The following is a 19,563-nucleotide window of genomic DNA, read 5'->3' on the forward strand; positions in this document are numbered from 1 at the left end:
TACCATCAACAGGAATTCTTCAGTTTTTTTTCAGCTGCCCTGTTTGTCAGCATGGCAGGGACATGTAGAGGCACACAGCAGGCACAGACAGCCAGGAATAGGCAGGCACATAGAGAATTACAGATTACCCAGCAAGCTCATGGTGAACCAGTACTCCTAGGAGTGTGTAAGGGGCCACCGAAAAGCCCTCTTACTAAAATGCTATGCAAAACAAAAGTCTGACATAAAACAGAAGGTATTTGCAATAATTCACATTGAAGTGAACATATAATGTCTCCCATGATGCAACACTGCTGAATATGCAAATCATTCTTTTTTGTCTTTGATAGCTAAACACACCTCCTGAAATGCTGGAATGCAATGATGTGTCAGCTTGTTAATTGTATAGAGCCACATTTAATCCAATAGGCATACAGACTGTTTCGGATTGGTTGATCCTCATCAGTGAATGGCATGGATTAATATGGCTCTCTGGGGTTGGACTTAAAGCACCCAAGTTGCAGATTACCCAGCAATCTCATGGTGAACCATTACTTTCATTGATTTTCATCTCACCGTACATATTTCTAAGCAGGGTCGTAACTACAAAATCATGCCCCACCCCCAGCAAAACATTGGCCTCCGAGGTATACACCCTTTTGCTTGCCTAACCCAGTGACCCTCACAGCCTGGGGACCTATCTAGCACAGGTCAAGTGTGGACATCATAATCTTCACAACCAAAACAAGTGTAGACACAAAACACCTGATATGAAGGATAAACCCCCTTTATCGGAGTGGTAGTTGGGCCCCCTTACAGCTCGGCCCCCTGTGGTGGCAGAGGCTGCTCCCCTATAGTTACACCCAAGGCTTCCAAGCCTTCTTTTGGTGTTGGCAGCAGTACATCGTTCATTGATCAAGAACTCAATGATTACCCCTTCTTTCTGATTTATTTCCATGCTCCTGCAATGCGTAGAATTACAGAACTAATGTCAGTTGTGCAGTTACTCTATGTTTCTGATAGCATCACATTTGGGTTAATAGTTAAAGGGAAAATGCCAAATCGACATAACTTACAGTTCCACCCTTGTATATCAAGTCCATAACAGGAGCGACTTTATTGAAAGTCTATACAGCTGAACTTCACCTTAGAAAACATTTTCCCAGTGACATTAAGTAAATGTCATATTTATTCTATACACATAGCAGCACAGTCCTCAATTGTATTCTTCAGAGACATATGACTAGAGTTTCTCATACCAGACAATAAATAGCCTCATGATCGACTTTATACACGAGTGCTATTCTATGTAACGGGCATTATCTCTTTCTCTTTGTGTATGGAATACAATATCTATATAGCAGATTTCCATAACAAGGACATATCACAAAGGAACTTTATCATGCTAATAACTTGCCAAAGAGCTCAGCACTGCTCTTAGGCCCCATTCACACTTGCAAAACGCTAACGCTAGCGCTTTGCTAGCGTTTTGCTCAGGCGATTTTTGGCGATTAAAAAATTTTTGCCGATGAAAAAAAAATTGCCATTCACACTTGACGATTTTTTCGCGATCACGATTAGCGCTTCTATAGCACTAAACGCGAATGCCAGAAAATCCCCTGAAAATGGTGCAGGCTACACGTTTGCGTTTTGCGATTTGCGTTAGTCACCGGCGATTAACGCAAATCTCCCAAGTGAGAACGGGCCCATAGGGTATTATTTCATTATGGCTTTAAAAAGTGCTAGCGCTTGAGCATTTTGCCAAAATCGCCGGCAAAACGCTCTAGTGTGAATGGGCCCTAAGGCAAACCACACCATTGGCTATGTATGGGTTTCCCTTCTCTCCCCTGCTAATGCGCACTACACAGGGGTGTAACTACAAATCATAAGGTCCCCAGCAAAACTTTGATTAGGCCCCCCCAATGTTTCCACCCTTTCCCTTGCCTACCACTTGTAACCCTCACAGTCTGGGGGCACACCTTGCAAGGGTCATAAAACAAAATTGGAAATTATAATCTTCACACCCTTAAAGGGATACTTAAGTCAAAAATAAAAAAATTTTTTTACTCACCTGGGGCATCCCTCAGCCCCCTGAAGCTGTATGGTGCCCTCGCAGCCCCGCTCCGATACTCCTTTCCCCGCCGGCGGCTACTTCCGGGTTCGGCGACAGCCGCCGACAGGCTGGGAATGCGAGTGATTCTCCGCATTCCCAGCCGCTATATCACCCTCTATGCTGCTATAGCGTATATGTTATACGCTATAGCAGCATAGAGGGTGATATAGCGGCTGGGAACGCAGAGAATCTCTCGCGTTCCCAGCCTGTCGGCAGCTGTCGCTGAACCCGGAAGTAGCAGCCGGCGGGGAGAGGAGGATCGGAGCGAGGCTGCGAGGGCACCATACAGCTTCAGGGGGCTGAGGGATGCCCCAGGTGAGTAAAAATCATTTTTTATTTTTGACTTAAGCATCCCTTTAACAAGTGTAGTCACACAAACACCGTGACCAAGAATTGAACTTCATCCCGATCAGTAGCTGATACCCCCTTTTACATGAGAAATCTATTCCTTTTCACAAACGGATCATCAGGGGGCTCTGTATGGCTGATATTGTGGTGAAACCCCTCCCACAAGAAACTCTGAGGACCATGGTACTCCTGGCAGTTTACCGTCTGTGAATCTTGTTGCATTCTGGGAAATAGCTGTTTACAGCTGTTTCCAACTGGCAAAACAGCAAGCAGCAGCTACATCACCTGCCAGCAGTAAAAATGTCACCATGTGATAAATGTCAGAATGTAAATCAGGGATTTAAAAGATTTTACAATGGGCAAACACTGACTAAATCATTTATACATAATTATTGTAAAAATGAAGCACTTTTTTATTACATTATTTTCACTGGAGTTCCTCTTTAAGCATGAAGTGTTTTCTTTGATTCTTTCCTCTTTAGGTGATATGGTGGACTGTTAATGGATATCTCTAACAGTATTGTTTGAATCATGCCTTTGGTATCGTGTAATACAGATGAAACATTTTATGGACTTGAATCTGCAACACGATCTGGGAGATGCTATCCTCAGTGATTTGCTGGGGTAGACACCTAAGGGTGTAGTTCCCCAGAATGATGCAGTTGAGATATATATTTTTTGCATATGTTTGTATATTTTTTTGCATTTTGTGATTTAATTTCTGTTTAATCATGTGATGTTCATGTGGGTGGGTATAAAAATGTGTGATTTTCTTCTGTGCTCCTGACTTAGTGCCTGCTACTAGTAACAGCTCCTTATTTGCTTTGTGATTGCTACTAATGCTATCCAATGCTATTACTTACAACTACATCATCCAAGTCAGGGATATTCAATTGCTGTCCTTGAAGGCCATATCCATGCCAGTATTTAGAATGGACTGAGAAACTGAGAAATGTGTTCTGTTTGATGAACCTCACCTTTCCTGATCCAGTCCCATCAATTAATTTGAGCCGTGCCAAAAATGTGTGAAGATCTCGGCCCTCCAGGACTGGAGTTGGACATCCCTGATCTAAGTCTCAGATCTGCACATAGGCTTCTTTTGTCCATCTCTGGAATCTCCTCCTCGCATTCACATATACAAGACTTTCTCACATGCTTCACCCCTCCTCTGGAATGCCCTTCCACATACAGTATATCCATCACCTTCGCTCCCACAAAACTCAATTTTTCCTACCAAGCAAGCTAACTTAGGCCATTCCCCCTTTCAATCTCTGGCTAAGTTGTACTCCTTACTAGATAAATTAGAAACACACTGCCTATATGAATACTGCATACTTCCCCACCTCTTATTTTCCTCCCCATGCCTTTAGATTGTAAGCTCACAAGGACAGGGCTCTCTGACCCTTTTGTGTCTTGGAATGTATTAATTTCATAGTTTGCACTCTATAAGGCAGCCTTTCTCAACCTTTCTACCCTGAAGGAACCCTGCAAATAACTTTTTGATCCCAAGGAACCCCTGCAAACAATGTTTTGATCTCAAGGAACCCCTGCAGTTATTTTGCAGGAGACATGGTCTTTAAAAGTACTGTATGTGTGGCTGTTTATTTCACTACCCCCTGTTACACTGCCACTTATTATACTGTCTCCTGAGCCCCCAAATTAGTGCTTCTTGTTACAGTACCACCTATTATAGTGTGCTCTATATACTTCCACCACGATGGGGGAAAATGCAGAGTACTCAAGGAACCCTGGGGTTCCAGGGAACCCTGGTTGAGAAAGCCTGCTATAAGGGCTTGTTCACACCTAGGGTGTTTTCGCCTTTGTTTAATCACTGGCGATTTTCAAAATCGCCCTAAAAGCGTGTGTGCAAATTTTTACCTATGAGAGTGTTCACATCGGAGCGGTTCGATTCCGATCTACTCACCAAATGCTGCCTGTACCATTTTTGGGGCGATTTGCCTCAATGGAAGCTATAGGTAAATCGCAAAGCGCTTGAAAAAATGCTTTGTATAGCGATTTCCCCAGTGCTTTCATGAATAAATACATTGTATTTATTCATTACCGGGTGAAAGAAATCACTTCCTGACTGACGCAAAAAAAAAATTGCTAAAAAAAACAAAACGCGGGCGGCAGCAATTTCGATTTTAGATGTGAACAAAAGCCTTATACATTTTACTCACCATACTTTGTACAACGCCACATAATTTGTTGGCATTTATAAATCAATAATAATAAGTGACCCAGCAAACTTTGACTGGATTTATTAGAAAATGTCTGCTTTTAGATGGTATAAGTATATAACATTTGTTTCGGTCACACCATAAGATAGTGAGGATTGCTGTAAGGAGAATGAATCGGTTTTTATGCTATTGCAGTAGCAGGCACACACTTGCAATCTAATCTCTTTTGTATTAGATCCAGGACAACCTGCCTTGTACAAACAAACAAGTGATGAGATTCTGTTTCTGTCTACAGTTAACCGTTTCAGCAGACAGGCTGCTGTGGCTCACATCTATGACAGCTTCCATGCAGGTAAAAATGAAAATACAGCAGAAATCATACAGTGGAAAGAAGTAACAGCAAAAAAAATGCTGTGGTAATCACGACTGTCACTTACATGTGCCTGAACTCTGATGGCTATTGTAAATGAAAGGCATTTGTATGTTTACCTCTGAATCAGAGTTATATACATACTATTATTTTGGGTCTAAGATGTGTCACAAATTACGAAATGTAGCTCCCTGTATTCTCCACTGCAGCTCAGTAAAGAGCACCTGTCAGCTCCCTGCACTGCTCCCCTCCTTCCAATGAAAACTGGGTTATCTCAAAACCAATTACATGGAGCAATTAAAGGGTCATTGTGACAACATATAGTAGAATGCAGTAAATTATTCAGGATGCCCACTTTTACATTCATTTTCCTGGTTCCAGCAACATAAACACTTCCTATCTCTATTTATTACTGTGTATTGAATATAGCCCCGCCCTCCCAGTGATGCTTAGCCTAGGCTGATTAGCTATGCGGGATTCTCCCCCATGCATTCTGGGAGACCAAGTACATATTCTACTGGCATTAGAACTCTCAGTAAATAAGCATTCTGCAGAGATGACCCAACAGGACTAAAGATGTTGCAACCTGTGAAGAATTTCAGAATGTAAATCAGGAAATATTTTATAAAGGGCAAAAAAAGCCCTTCATTACCTTATTTTCCTCTTGAACTGTTCACAGCTCCTTTGATATACTATAAGGGCAAATTTAAGAAAAAAACGTTCTGCATAATTTTACAGAGAACACTCAATTTAGGTCAAGGCCATAAGCTTGAAATGCATGTACAGTAATTGTGACATAATTTAAAAGAAGAAAAAACATAGGCGTGGAGTCAATGGAGAGGTTGGCTCCTGGGGAGCCCTGCAGCCAGTGTTGGGGGCTGACTTCTGAACTTCCCAGGGCCCACCTCTTTAGAACAGGTTTTGCTGTGGCAATATATGGGGGTGGGACCAGGGTGGCTACACAGTTATAGGTGGAAGTCAATGGAGAGGTTGGGTCCTGGGGGAGCGCCTGCAGTCATAGTGGGGGCCGTGTTGGCGTGGCTGACTTCTTAACTTCTCAGGGCCAACCTCTCCAGAACAGGTTGCAGCCACACGTGATATGGGGGTGGGGGCCATGGTGGGGCCCTGGTGTCTACACAGTTATGGGTGGTAGTCAATGGAGAGGGAGGCTCTGGGGGGACAAGAACTTGCAACCACAGTGGTGGTGGAGGTGGCTGAATTCTTACTATGTCATACTGAAAGTATTCATCTACCTTCTGACAGGCTGCAACTTGTTTCTCCTTATTGCCAGGAGAGTAAGAGTTCTATTCCCAAGCTCAAAGAAGATCACCTGACCCAGCACATTTCTCAGTACTAAGATTTGTGGCCAGCACTATAACTTTATAACAGTGATTCGTATCTCTCATCACTCTGCCCTGCCTGTCATTTTACAATGCTCTTTCATTTTACCTTTTAGATGCACACTGGGAGGAAATGGGGAAGTTAAATGTTTTATTACACACTGAGTAGAGAGGAGCTAGCCAGGAATGGATCTAGATAGGACATTGGACCCCTAATTCCTATTAAATTCACATTAATATGTGTTAGTTTAGCAATGGGGGTCCAGTGTACTGACCTGACCAACAGGTATTCTCAGCAGTAAATGCATTGCTTGTTATGCTGGAGATATGTGTAAAGCTACAATGGTGATGGGTAGATACAGTATTTGTTATTTTACTGCATTTAATAAACATTTTATTCCTATCGTAATTTAAAATCAATTTTCTCAAACACATTTGAAAAAATTGTTTCCCTTGTTTCCACTTTTTTCCCTAACAGCACATTTGGCGATTATAGCATGTATGTGAGCTTTGCTATTGACCACTAAAGTTGGCACCATTGACTTTAATGGTATTCATATTTCATTGTGGAAAAAAAAAGTTTGTGATAATTTTTGTGAAACACCTCGTTCTCACTCATCCCTAATCATGAAGTCTTGCCAAACAAGCTGCAAGAGTACTGTGTCATATATATGGCTTAGTTCTCCAGTGGTTCTGGCTGGCAGAACAACAAGGGTACCCTTGGGTTATTTCCTGTCCAACCCTGTATAAACAAAATATGGTATGTAGCAGAACTCAATACTATCCTCTTCTGATCACAAAAACATGCTGCCATTTGGAAAAAATCTGCCAAAAACATGGTCTGCATTGTAATAACTGCTATGCTGATGACACGCAGCTTTTTATCATTCAAACCTGGCGCGACAGATCCTACTCCACACAAAAACTCTGGCTTTTCAGAATATCCATTTTTTTCACATTGAAAAAAGCATCTCATACCTCCAACTGATCTTCCAACCCTTATTCATGCCTTCATCACATCACGTCTTGACTTTTGCAATGCTCTTTTTGCAGGCCTTCCCAATAAAGACTTGCACTGCCTGTAATTTGTGCAGAATGCCACCCCGAGGCTGTTAACAAACCAACCTCGCCATTGCCCTATAACACCGATCCTAGCTCACTCCGCTGGCTATGCATAAAATTAAGAATCCTCTTTAAGATTGGCCAACTAACATTCAAATCTCTACACAATTTAGGCCCTGGATACCTGAAGGATTGCAACTGTATTTAACTCCCCCACAACCACAGATCAACAATATCTAATAAGTCAACCTCAAAACCTTTGGAACCAGAGCCTTCTATCATGCTGCCCCTACCCTAAGAAACTCCTTGTCACACTCAATCAGGACATCTCAATCCTAAATATATAGAAAAACTGTAACAAAAAAACCCACTGCCCCTGGATTACCTAGAGAGGAGGAAGTCTCTTGATCATAATGAGACTTCCTCATCCTCTTGTGCATCCCCGATCCAGCACTGTTACCCCCCCAAAAAAATCTGCTGACGAGCATGTTGGTGAATGCAAGCAGGTACAGTAACAGCTGCAGCACGTGGCAATACTTACCTCCAAGATCCAGCCCAGATGCAGTACCAGCTTCCTCCTCATGCTCTGGTGGAAATAGACGAGCTCTACTGCACAGATGCAAGACACCGTCTGCTGCTGTCCAGGGGTCCCATCGCTGGGTTTGTGCTGCACAGGAGGACGGAGGAAGCCTCATTAGGATCCAGTGGCTTCCCCCTCCCAAGGCAAGTACACCCCAAGGGGCACTGTCAAAGCTTAAAAGTTGATCCTGCAACTATGTATCGATCTGAGACATACAGTATCTATGCGCTTTGAGTCCTATGTGAGAAAAGTGCCTTACAAATATGATTCTATGTTATAAGATTCTTATATCATACACACTTTTTAATTAGTGTCAGGCTTGAGCTCAAGAGGTAAACTGTGTCATAACTCACAATATTTTCATATTTGAAGCAGCACCTTTATTCCCTAGTTATTAGCGTTTTAGAGGTAATTACCATTTTTTCTGTGTTATTACAGTTTACATTACTCATGAAAGACATTGTTGAGCATGTACTCCCTATTGTGGTTAAGAATATCTCAAGTGCCCCTTGACACATATACATTTGTTAGGAGCTCTCCATTATTGTGTATACATGCTTTCTTAACATACCTTCAAGCTTTTAATTAAGTAAAAGTACCTGTTTAGATTGTTTACATATAATTAATCATATTTAGCAAATTTGAAAAGGTACTAAAACAAATTAACTGCAATAAGTTCAACTATACCCTGAGTACAACATACAGTAAGTATTCCTGGGGAACGCAGACTGCATGCTGAGAACCTAGATTGTACAGTAGATAGTCATGGCCAAATGACAAAGAATTGGCAGTGCTCTTAAAGCAGGATTGTCAGCCACAAAATCAAATTTCATTTAAACACTGCACTATAATGGTATTTCTAATGCTGCCCGGAATCTCACCCTGCAGTGCAAGCTCTACAAACTATTCAGAAATGGGTCTGCTGTAATTATCTTATCTCAGTATACCAAGCTCTATTCTCTTGTCGATGCCGAAGACAGAGAGAGAGGGAAGCTTTCATCTCCCCTCCCACATTCTTGATCCTCTCTGATTGGGCTGAGCACACTACAGTGTGACAGGCTTGGCTGAAATCTGATCCTGTGCTCACAGGTGGTTAGAAAGCAAGCCAGAATGACACAGACAGCAGATTGGAGGAGAACAAAGGGAATAAATGACATCAGGATTTAGCTTCATACTGTGGGAAAAAGACATGGAGCCTGCCAGGAACAGAATTCTCTTCATTTACTATATACAATTCACTAAAATCAAAACGTGGACGTGGACATCTGTTATGTAAGTAGATCAAGTATTTATCTACTTATATATGTGTTTTTATTTCCTGGCATAGTATGGCTGATCCTCCTGCTTTAAACCAGGCCAAATCTAAAATGACTACCAACAGAGGTGTGCAGAGCCCAGTAGAGGCAAATACACACTTTGTATTTAAAACAGATGCTAAACTAAGCACTAAATCCCTAAACTCAAAATAAAAACAGAATGCAAACTTAAAATAGCAAATGGGTGCAGCTAACAATAAAGTATACTTACATTTTTTTATATTTTTTACTACATGATGATCCAGCGTTGCCCGGGTATATATTTGGCTGATGTTGGCTCTGCCCTCTTTTTCTAACCCTAACACACAAACAGTCAATGACCAAGTTTGTGAGCTTTGGAGTCCTTGGCATCTATAATGCAAACATTTTACTACTGAAATGAAACAAATCTGGCTGTTTGTGGCCGCACGCCCCTTTTTCAGAATTTGAACCAGATTTCAGGCCTCTGCCATTAACAGTGTAAGAATGGCAGCAATGTAAATATTATCCTTGAAAATCAATAGGTACATTTTTATTGGCTGTTGTAAGTACCATCCACTTTCCTGAATATTAATTCCAGTCACCCTGTGACCAACTGTATGAAGTTTGAGAACCCTGCCATTAACAGAGTAAGAAAGGCTGCAGTTTATATTTTCCCATGTAAAAAATGTAGTTGTTGGCTCCACCCACTCTTTCTAACCTTGACATATGAGCTTTGTGGTCCTTGGTATCAATCATTTATATATTCCCATAGAAATTAAACAAATCTGATTGGCTGTTTGTGGCTCCAGAATTTAAACCCCAGTCACCCAGTGACCGACTGTATCAGGTTTGAGGCATCTGCTATTAACCGTGTAAAATGGCAGCAATTTAATTAAACATTCCCCTTGAAAATCAACAGGTGAATTTTGATTGGCTATTGTAGGCTCCACCCACTTCCCTGAATATTAATCCCAGTCACCCAGTGCCTAATTGTGCAAAGATTGAGAACCCTGCCATTAACAGTGGAAGAATGGCTGCAGTCTATATTTTCCAAGCAAAATTTGGTTTTGGCTCTGCCCACTTTTTGTAACCTTGACACACAGTCACTCAGTGACCAAGTTTGTGAGCTTTCGGGTTACTGGCATCAAAAATGTGTGAATGGAAGCAGTTTATCCACCAAAGAAATATGATTGGCTGTTTGTGGTTCAACCCCCTTTAGTGAATTTAAACCCCAGTCACCCAATGACTGACTGTAGCAAGTTTGAGGCCTCTGCCATTAACAGTGTAAGAATGGCAGCAGTATAAATATTCCCTTTGAAAATCAATAGGTAAATTTTGAATGCTGTTGCAGGCTCCACCCACTTTCCTGATTATTATTCCCAGTCACCCAATGACTAAGTGTGCCAAGTTTGAAAACCCTGCTATTAACAGTCTAAGAATGGCTGCAGTTTACATTTTACCATTAAAAATGAATGGCTCACATTTGATTGGCTGTTTTATGCTCTGCCAACTTTTCCTGAAATTGTAACCTCGGTCACCATGTGACCAACTGTGAGAGTGGCAGCCTTTTACATTTTTTCCATTGACATGAATAGGTGAAATCTGATTGGCTGTCTGTGACTCTGCCCAGGTGTGCAGGGGGGACCCAAGACTCCCAGAACATATCATCCCCGGTAGTAAGGGATCTTTATATCAAGTTTTGTTGAAATCGGTCAAGGTGTTTGAGTGATCGCGGCACATACATACATACATACACACATCCGAATATATATACATACATATATATATATATATATATATATATAATTATTTTATATTATATTTTATTATTAGCGAGGACCAAATGTGGCGAGTTATTTTTACAAAACAAGTTATGGCAAAAAGTATGTACACATGAGAAAACTAATTGTAATTAAATGATTGACATCTTTAGGCTTGAGAAAACACATTTTCACTAAATACATTAACCTTTTAACTGCATGAGTTGTCTCGTTTGAGATAACATGTGCCAGGGCAGCGGGGGCTGTCTAAACTCAACTGCCTAGCGCAGCCATGCAGGGAGCTGCTATAGTTACCTGTCCGAACGGCTAGATCGGCTTCTCCTCCACCCATGGCAGCTGGACTGAACTTCCGACATGTCTTCTGGGTCCCGATCAAATCTTATCACATGGCATGACGTGGTCGATATCCAGGGGACGGTGTCAGCATTACAACACCACGCAGTGGTGGAAGAGGGCTGGTGAAGGAGACTCTTCTATCACCCTCTTCCACCACTGAGTGGCGCTGTAATGTAGATATCATCCCTTGGATGCCGATCACATGTCATATCATGTGATCAGATGTGATCGGGATCCAGTCGGGTTTACATTGCCGCCAAGGTGGAGGAGAGAAGAAGCCGATACAGACATCTGGACAGGTAGCTATAACAGTTCCCAACCGCCTGCTCTGCATAGCTCACATAGTCTTCTAGGAAAGGGACACTTCCCCAGCGTCAGGAAAAATGCAGCCCTGCAGTCATAGAAAGTTTTACTTTCTGTGGCTGCTAAAAGCTTAATGTCTATTGGCATGAGAAACACATCCTACCTAATAATCCTCAAGTGTCCCTGCGTCCTGTCCGTGTGTCAGTGCTTTTGCGCTACTGCGCATGTCAAGCACTGACAGCCGTTGGGACAGGACTCAGGGCCGGCTGGCCGGTGGAGCGGGCGGGCTGAGCAGGTGTGCGGGTGTGCGCGCACGCAACAGGTGGGTGCACGCGCATGCAATGCGGTGGTAACAGACCTAGAGCCCGTTTTCAAACGGGCTTAGGTCACTAGTTTTCAATAAATGCATCAATATCTATGAGCATAAGAAAACACATTTTGTCAAGTGCATTGAAATCAATGGCCCTTATTAATTCACTTTTTCTCCTAAATCTTTTCCTACATTATATTTTTATACCTTAAAGTGGACCCAAATCAAACATTTTTTTTTATTAAAAATATTTAGTTGCACCACTCTAACACACACAAAGATAAATAAACACTCCTTCAAACCTATGAGCATTTCATTGCATGCTTTTCACCCTTCTCCTTTCATAACTAGGGTTATACTGGGGGCAGCCATTAGCAATTCCTCCTTTGCTGGACACCAACTACTCCACCAGTTTGCCGGATTATTTGCCGGCAATATGAAAGGAAGGGAGGGGTTTCTCCAATAAATGTAAAATATTTTATATTTGTCATCATGCAGCTGAAAAAAGGCTGCTATTTATTATTATAATTTAGAAAATAGATTTTATTTCTGAAATACTGTATTTTTAATTTGGGTCCACTTTAACCAGCAAGCAAGAAAATTCTCAGAGTAAGGTTTGTGCTTTTTCAATTTCAAATTGCTACAAAGATATTTTAAAAATATGAAAAATATCTCTAAGGAGAAAACTTAGAAGAAAAAGTAAATTGAGTAAGGCTCAAGGGCCTAAAAAACACTAATGTCAATAAACATGATAAAAAATTATCTTGTGAAAAAAAGATCTTGTGAAAAAGATCTTGTGAAAAAATGAAAATGTACTATAATGTGCTATAATGTCACAAAAATTGTGTAAATTTCAATACAAAAATGACTTTGGCAAAAATAAAAGCTCATATCTAACTCTGGGGCATGTAGGGCCCAATCCAATTCGAGTTTTCTCCTACGAGATGATTTTCATCTTTTGTTTAAAATAACTGTTCAGCACAGAGCAGTGTTATGGTTAAGGGCTCTGCCTCTAACGTAGGAGACCTGGGTTTAAATTTGCTCATTTTCCATTTAGTTTTTAACTAATTTGCTTGCTAGCATACCCATAAAGTTGACTAAACATTGGTGAGAGATTTTTTTGTTTGATCATTATACGGTTGTAATTGAGTTCTGAGATCTAATTGAACGAGATATAGATTATGCATTATTACCATGTGTAGTCTACTCTTCACACAATAGACTACACGGTTGGATCTTTGAACTCTACATCAGTCAATATACCAGTCAAAAATTCAATCTTTTGTCTAGTTGGTCTACTAGTGTATGGACAGTTTTAGCTCTGTTTTTTTATAAAGTCCATATAAGGTTTGCTGAGATCCCTTCTGGAGATGTTAGAGATCTCTAGAAATCCTATATACAAAGGTTGCGAATATGCACGGACCTGGATGTACCTGCGGGAAGCAGTTTAGTGTGGGCATTGACTTAGGACCCTTTCACATAGACAGTTGATAGTCAGTGAAAAGCCCATCGACCTCTCACAACTGCTTGATGCTCACTGCTGCTGGATAACTGTTTGCCACTGCCTGGAAACAGCTTGCTGAGCACACAGTTCAACTGCCCATGTGAAAGGGCCCTTGGTGTGGATGGTGGCGTAGTATGGACTCAAAGTTGTAGGTGGGAGCTTAGTGTTGGCGGCGGCTTTGTGAGGCAGTTGTGTGTAAAAGCGCAGCTGGACTTGCTTCTGTGCATACTTAATTATGCACAGAGGCACCTGTGGGTGTTGGCATAGTGTGGGCGGCTTAGCAGCAGCAGTTGTGGTGTGCATGCTGCACGCGCAATTCTTTTGAGAATCAGTGTTTCCTGGTAATATTATAAATCAGAATCGCTGTGTTGTGGTGCCCTGTGACTTTTTTTTTAGTAGGTATAGTACTATATGTACCTATGTTTACCTCATAAGTCATATCAGGGATCCTTTTAGTATTAAAATGTTTAAGGATTTGTGACAGCTCCAGTTAAAGATAAGAACAAATCAGCCAATCATTTGGCACTCTGAAACAGAGATACACAGCTCAGACACTGTCCCATATTGACCTGAGGAAGCGGGCTGGTCCCGTAAAACACATTGTCATTTTATTGATGTCTAATAATAAAAATCTTAGCTTCTTATCACAAGGTAAGATTGTTCCTATTACTTACCTCCACTCAAACAATTGTGATCGCATTTCATAGTGGAAAAGAGCCGTGACCCACATTGATCAACCTAGTCATCATAACCAAGTGGAGACCTGCCCGACATTGTGGTTGCCTATATCAACCCACGTTTGTGAGTAGTTAGTTATTGGTGTTGATCCAAAATTTGTGTAATTTCGTGTTTCCGTAATTACGGACACAAATTTTGCCACTACGTTGTAAAATTTGTGAATTCATAATTGCTATACAGTAATTTGGAATTCCGTAAGCGAAGTTTCCGTCACGTAATTTTGTGTTTTCGGCACAAAATTTGTGTTTAATACGAAATTTCGTAATTTAGTGTTTTCTATAGATTTTTTTTTAAATGGACGTACCGTAATTTCTTTTTTTATAGTAATTATGCAAATGTAAGTAATTACTAAACTCAGGGAAGTCAGTGATTGATTGCAATTACTGATTACAATTACTGATAATCCAAAGGCCCCTGCACATGCTGTCGCTTTAAATGTATTAGGAGGCTCTACCTGCAGCTACTTCTAAGACAGGTGCTCTTTTTAAGACTTTGTTGATGTCTAAAATCGAAATCGCTTATGCCAGCGGGTTTTAATTTTTGCGCAGTTTTTGGCCAGATTCAAAGAACACCTTACCTAAACACATCACATTTAAATAGTCATGGAACAAAAAGCGGGAACGCAATCGCCATATAAATCGATTTTGTGAGCGTTTTGCACTTTTCCTATACCTTCCATAATAGCAAAAATGGTGCAGGCAGCGCCTTCATCAGCGGAAAGCAGACGAAACGCGCTAATATGAACAGTCCCATAAGGAATCATTGCAAAAGCACTTTTACATCAATTTTGAAAATTGCTGGCGCTTAAAAAAAAACACAAAACGGTGAGACACTTGGTTTTGGGCCTTGCAATATCTGATAATGCAAAGGTCCCTGCGTGTGTTGTCACTTTAAATTTATCAGGAGGCACTGGACTGGAACAAAATTTCGAGAAGGGCCGTATTTCCACGTTAAACATGAAACTCCGTTTCGTTTTCATTACAAAAATGATTATAGATACGAAAAATGATAGTAATTACGAAATTCCGCATAAACGTGAAACTTTGCGTAATTTCGTGAAATTATGAATTTTTGAATATGACCATAATCGTAATTTTGCTAATTACATGAAATTTTGTGTAATCGTAATTAGGTCATTACGCTCATCACTAGTAGTTATTTCTTTACATTTCCATTTCCCAGAAATACTACATTATTGGCGGTTCTGGTGCTCTTTTTGTCTCCTTTTCTTACTGCTACCTGAGTTTTAAAACCTTAAATTCATCTACCAAAACTCCCAGAAGAAGAAACCAGTGTCAGTTTAGTTTTTTTATAGAAACAAGCCACATTTTTTCTTCCAAATGATGTCCTTTTGCGGATTTAGACTCAAATAGTGCGTAGTATAATTATTCTGCATAGCTGATTTGCTGCATGACCTTTTTTTCAGGAAATAGTCTCAATTTCCATCTCCCTACAGTGATAATGTAGAAATAGAACAAACAACATATTTAACATTCACTATATCTATTACATTTATAAAAGTGTTGAAACCAAAAAGTGTCTTTTCTTATCCTTCTCTATTGATATATGAGTGACTCTATCATCTCTTCTCTGCATGATTTGTAAGGACACATTCAAAAAAAAATAATAACATCGTGCTGCATAATGCTACAGTAATATACAACGAATGAACAAAACAAAGGAATATAAATTCAAAGTTGAAGTAACTAAATCCACATTAGCGAAACAATTATAAAGGTGAGTCATACCAGGTTGATTGCCAATTAGCAGTAGCTATAAAAGAAGTTTGTCAATTAGCTCTTCAATATATGAATTTTCAGCAAAACATAAAGCAACACTTAGGAGGCACAAACTGCAAGTGCACGAGTCAGGAAAAAAATGCAAACTTAAGTCAAATCTCAAGGGCAACACCATAAGTAATAAAAATGATATCACATGCTAAAAATCAACAGTCGGCATTGGCAAAAAGGAACTCTTGTTGAAGTTCAAGCTCATTGGTAAAGATTGGTATTGATGCGGTTGTCCATGCAAACAACAATATTTGCAAAGTGCTTTTCTCCTATGGGAATTAAACCATGTGGTTATTCATGGTGATGGTTAATTATCCCAATGCCTTCATCTGCGCATATTAGGGATTCCGGGGCCCCTATGCAATTCATTTTTTCTCCTGAGTTTTCACTTAGCTGAACCAGATGCATTTTAAACCACCAGCAAGCAAGAGAATACTGAAAATAATTTTGATAGTACTTTTTCTCCAACTTTTAGGTACTTATAGGTGCATTATAGGTGCATTATATACAGCCCTGTCAGTCAGTCGGAACTGGCCTTTGGCCCCTTGGTGGTAATTACTACAGGTGCAGATTTGTAATACCCATCACTGCATATACCTACCTGTTGTTCACAGTGCACCCACCTACCTACGTGAGCGCACGTAGTGTCACTGTGCCTGTCCGGTACCTGTCTGTGTGTGACAGGTGCACATTGTAATACCCATAACTGCATATACCTACCTGTTGTTAACTTCAGTGCAACCACCTACCCACGTGAGTGCACACAGTGTCACTGTGTCTGTCCGGTACCTGTCTGTGTGTGACAGGTGCACATTTGTAATACCTGTCATTGCATAATTGTTCACAGTACCTGTGTGACCGCACGCCGTGTTATATACCCCTCCGAGCATACCTGTTAACTGCACCTGTATGACAGCTGCACATTGTATTGTAATACCAGTCACTGCATACCTTTCACTGCATCTGTGACTGCACATTGTATTATACCTGGCAGTCAGTGCATACCTTTCACTTGAATGGATGGCAGACTCGACCTCCATAACAGATTCTCGTGAAAGGATTTGAAATTGATTCGTCTCATATACAGCAGGGCCTCGAAAGTCCTTCTGTATCGTTATTTTTTGTCACTACCTCGGGACTTGCATGCCATGCCTGCTGCCTTCCTTGGATGTGTCGTGGTAGCCGTTTCTCAGGCTCCAACTCCGGACCAAAAAAAACGTTTAGAAAAACGCTTTAGTCATTTATTTAGGAAAGGGTTCTTTACAGTAAGAGTGATTAAGATGTGGAATGCATTGCGGTGCGTTACACAGTGAGTTTGGTGTGTCAGTGTGAAGCAGTACTCTAATTACTCTCCCTGATTATTGTATACATATGCAAGATGTTTTAAAGCACTTTAGGCCTGCAATTTAGCATTCAATGTGATTTCTGCCTTTAAAACGCTGCTGTGCGTCAAATCTAGATTTTTCCCCGGGACTTTTGGCGTCCATCCCACTCATCCATGCAAAAACTCAGATGTTAGACCCCTTGAAACGTCTTCTCCATCACTTTTGTGGCCAGCATAAGTGTTTCTAGTTTTCAAAGTTCGCCTCCCCATTGAAGTCTATTGCGGTTCGCGAACGTTCGCAAGTTCGCAAACGTTTGCGGAGGTTTGCAAACCCGGTTCACGAACCTAAAATCGGAGGTTCGGGCCATCTCTATTTACAATTGAAAACATACCCAAAAGTTGCTGAAAAAGTACTATCAAAACTATGTTGAGTACTTTCTTGCTTGCTGGTGGTTCAAAAAGCATTTTATGACAGTGTGTAAAATTATCACCTGGGAAAAAAACTCAGGAGGAAAAGTGAATTGCGTATGGACCACTGCCTTTAGGTATAATTATTGAATACTACCTCACCTCTTGCCCCCCCCCCCCCTTCCCCATTTCCCCCATTCCTTTAGATTCTAAGCTCACAAGGGCAGGGCTCTCTCACCCTTTTGTGTCTTGGAATTTATTACACATGTATTCATATTAATATTGTCACTGTAATTACCAATTGTGTATTTTTGTACTGACTCTGTATCTTGTATCAACTCTGTATTTCGTATATTGGTGTATATCATTGTCTGTATTATTTTGCAGCCCATGTTTGTTTCTTACTTTGTACAGCGCCAAAAAATATGTTGGTGCTTTATAAAACAATAATAATACGGTTCTGTATCTCTTCCTGCTTAGCTTAGTCTGTTGTGCATGCAGCTACATTTGGATTGTAGTGCCCTGACCTCCAGCTTTCCCTAATAATTCCAGGCAAATGCTGGAAGATCTATGAACAGGTAAGGTTGAGCATGAACCCACTCTGCTGGTTGAAAGCAAGCTTTCTAATTGGTGTAAATTCACATAATCAAGTAGCCCAGTTTACTCTGTGGTTGCTTGTTGTGGCATCTGTTTGCTAGAGAATGGACATGTACAGTTGTTTGTCTTATCTTTTTGGTGGTTTGTCTTGACTTCAATGGAACTGCATAAGCCATAACACTAATTATTGTCTGACCTTGATCTGTTTCATATCTGTTGACAAATTCGATCTGCTTGATACTAGGGATGATCAAAGAGATGCAAATATTTCTGAGTTTATGCAAATTTGTATACATTTTTTATGCAAATATATACAGCTTTAAGACAGACCAATCAAGTCCCACCCAGGGTTAAACTGATTGGTCCATTTTCAAGCTGCATATATTTGCATAACAAAATTGACATAAATTTGCATAAACCTGGAAACATTGATCAACCCTACTTGATGCCTGCTGTCGATCTCAACTTGTCTAATCAATATTTGTTTTAGCCACAATCTATCTGATGTTTGTTGCTGACCTGACTGGCTTGCCTGACCTTTATTCAACCAAATTCCAACTACTCCCGTCCTGTACCTTTAAGAGCCTGAGTGACAAGCCTGGTGGTACAAAGCAGCAAAATGATTTGAAGGACTACTAGCGTGAAAAATTGTAACGTTTTAAATACATACATATAAATATACATTTCTCCCACAGTAAAATGCACTATACATTTCTTTTTTTCTTATGTTGCTGTCACTTGCAGTAGGTAATAAAAAATGTAGCAGAACTGTTGGATTATGGACTAGTCCATCTCCTCATGGGGGATTATCAGTTATTTATTTTCTTACAAAAGCACTTACTGAACTCATATAGTACAGAAGTACCTAAAGAGATTAGATGTGGATGTTTTGTGTAGCATTACGCCTCAACCATCCTGGGGATTAAATCAAATATATGGAAAGAAAAATAACAATAATTATATTACATCTTTACTAAAAATCTCATCATTTTTGTTTTATTTCCTTGACGCTCTTTAACTTAAAAATATAGATACCACATTACAATGATCAGAAAAATGTATGGCTCACAGTCCTTGAGGCCTTGTTCGATTATAAATCGCCAGCGCCGAGCGATTTATAGGGCTATTTTTTAAGCTCTTTTCTAAGCACTTTCTGAGCGATTTTCGCTTAGAAAAGCGCTTTTCTAAGCACTTTTGTGCAGCGATGATTTTTTTTCACTTCC

The 19,563-nt window shown here is 40.5% G+C and overlaps 1 long non-coding RNA gene across 1 annotated transcript in view; it reads left to right on the plus strand.

Annotated features, from left to right (window-relative positions):
• LOC137531692 (uncharacterized) overlaps nt 1-18,271 on the plus strand; it is a 32,101-nt gene extending 13,830 nt beyond the window's left edge. The window contains exons 3-4 of the long non-coding RNA XR_011023710.1: nt 4,916-4,972; nt 18,224-18,271. This is a non-coding gene — a long non-coding RNA (uncharacterized lncRNA). The remainder of the gene's footprint in view (nt 1-4,915; nt 4,973-18,223) is intronic.
• The last annotated feature ends 1,292 nt before the right edge of the window (nt 18,272-19,563 follow it).

The sequence above is a fragment of the Hyperolius riggenbachi genome, chromosome 9, assembly GCF_040937935.1.
Source record: "Hyperolius riggenbachi isolate aHypRig1 chromosome 9, aHypRig1.pri, whole genome shotgun sequence".
NCBI classification, from domain to species: domain Eukaryota; kingdom Metazoa; phylum Chordata; class Amphibia; order Anura; family Hyperoliidae; genus Hyperolius; species Hyperolius riggenbachi.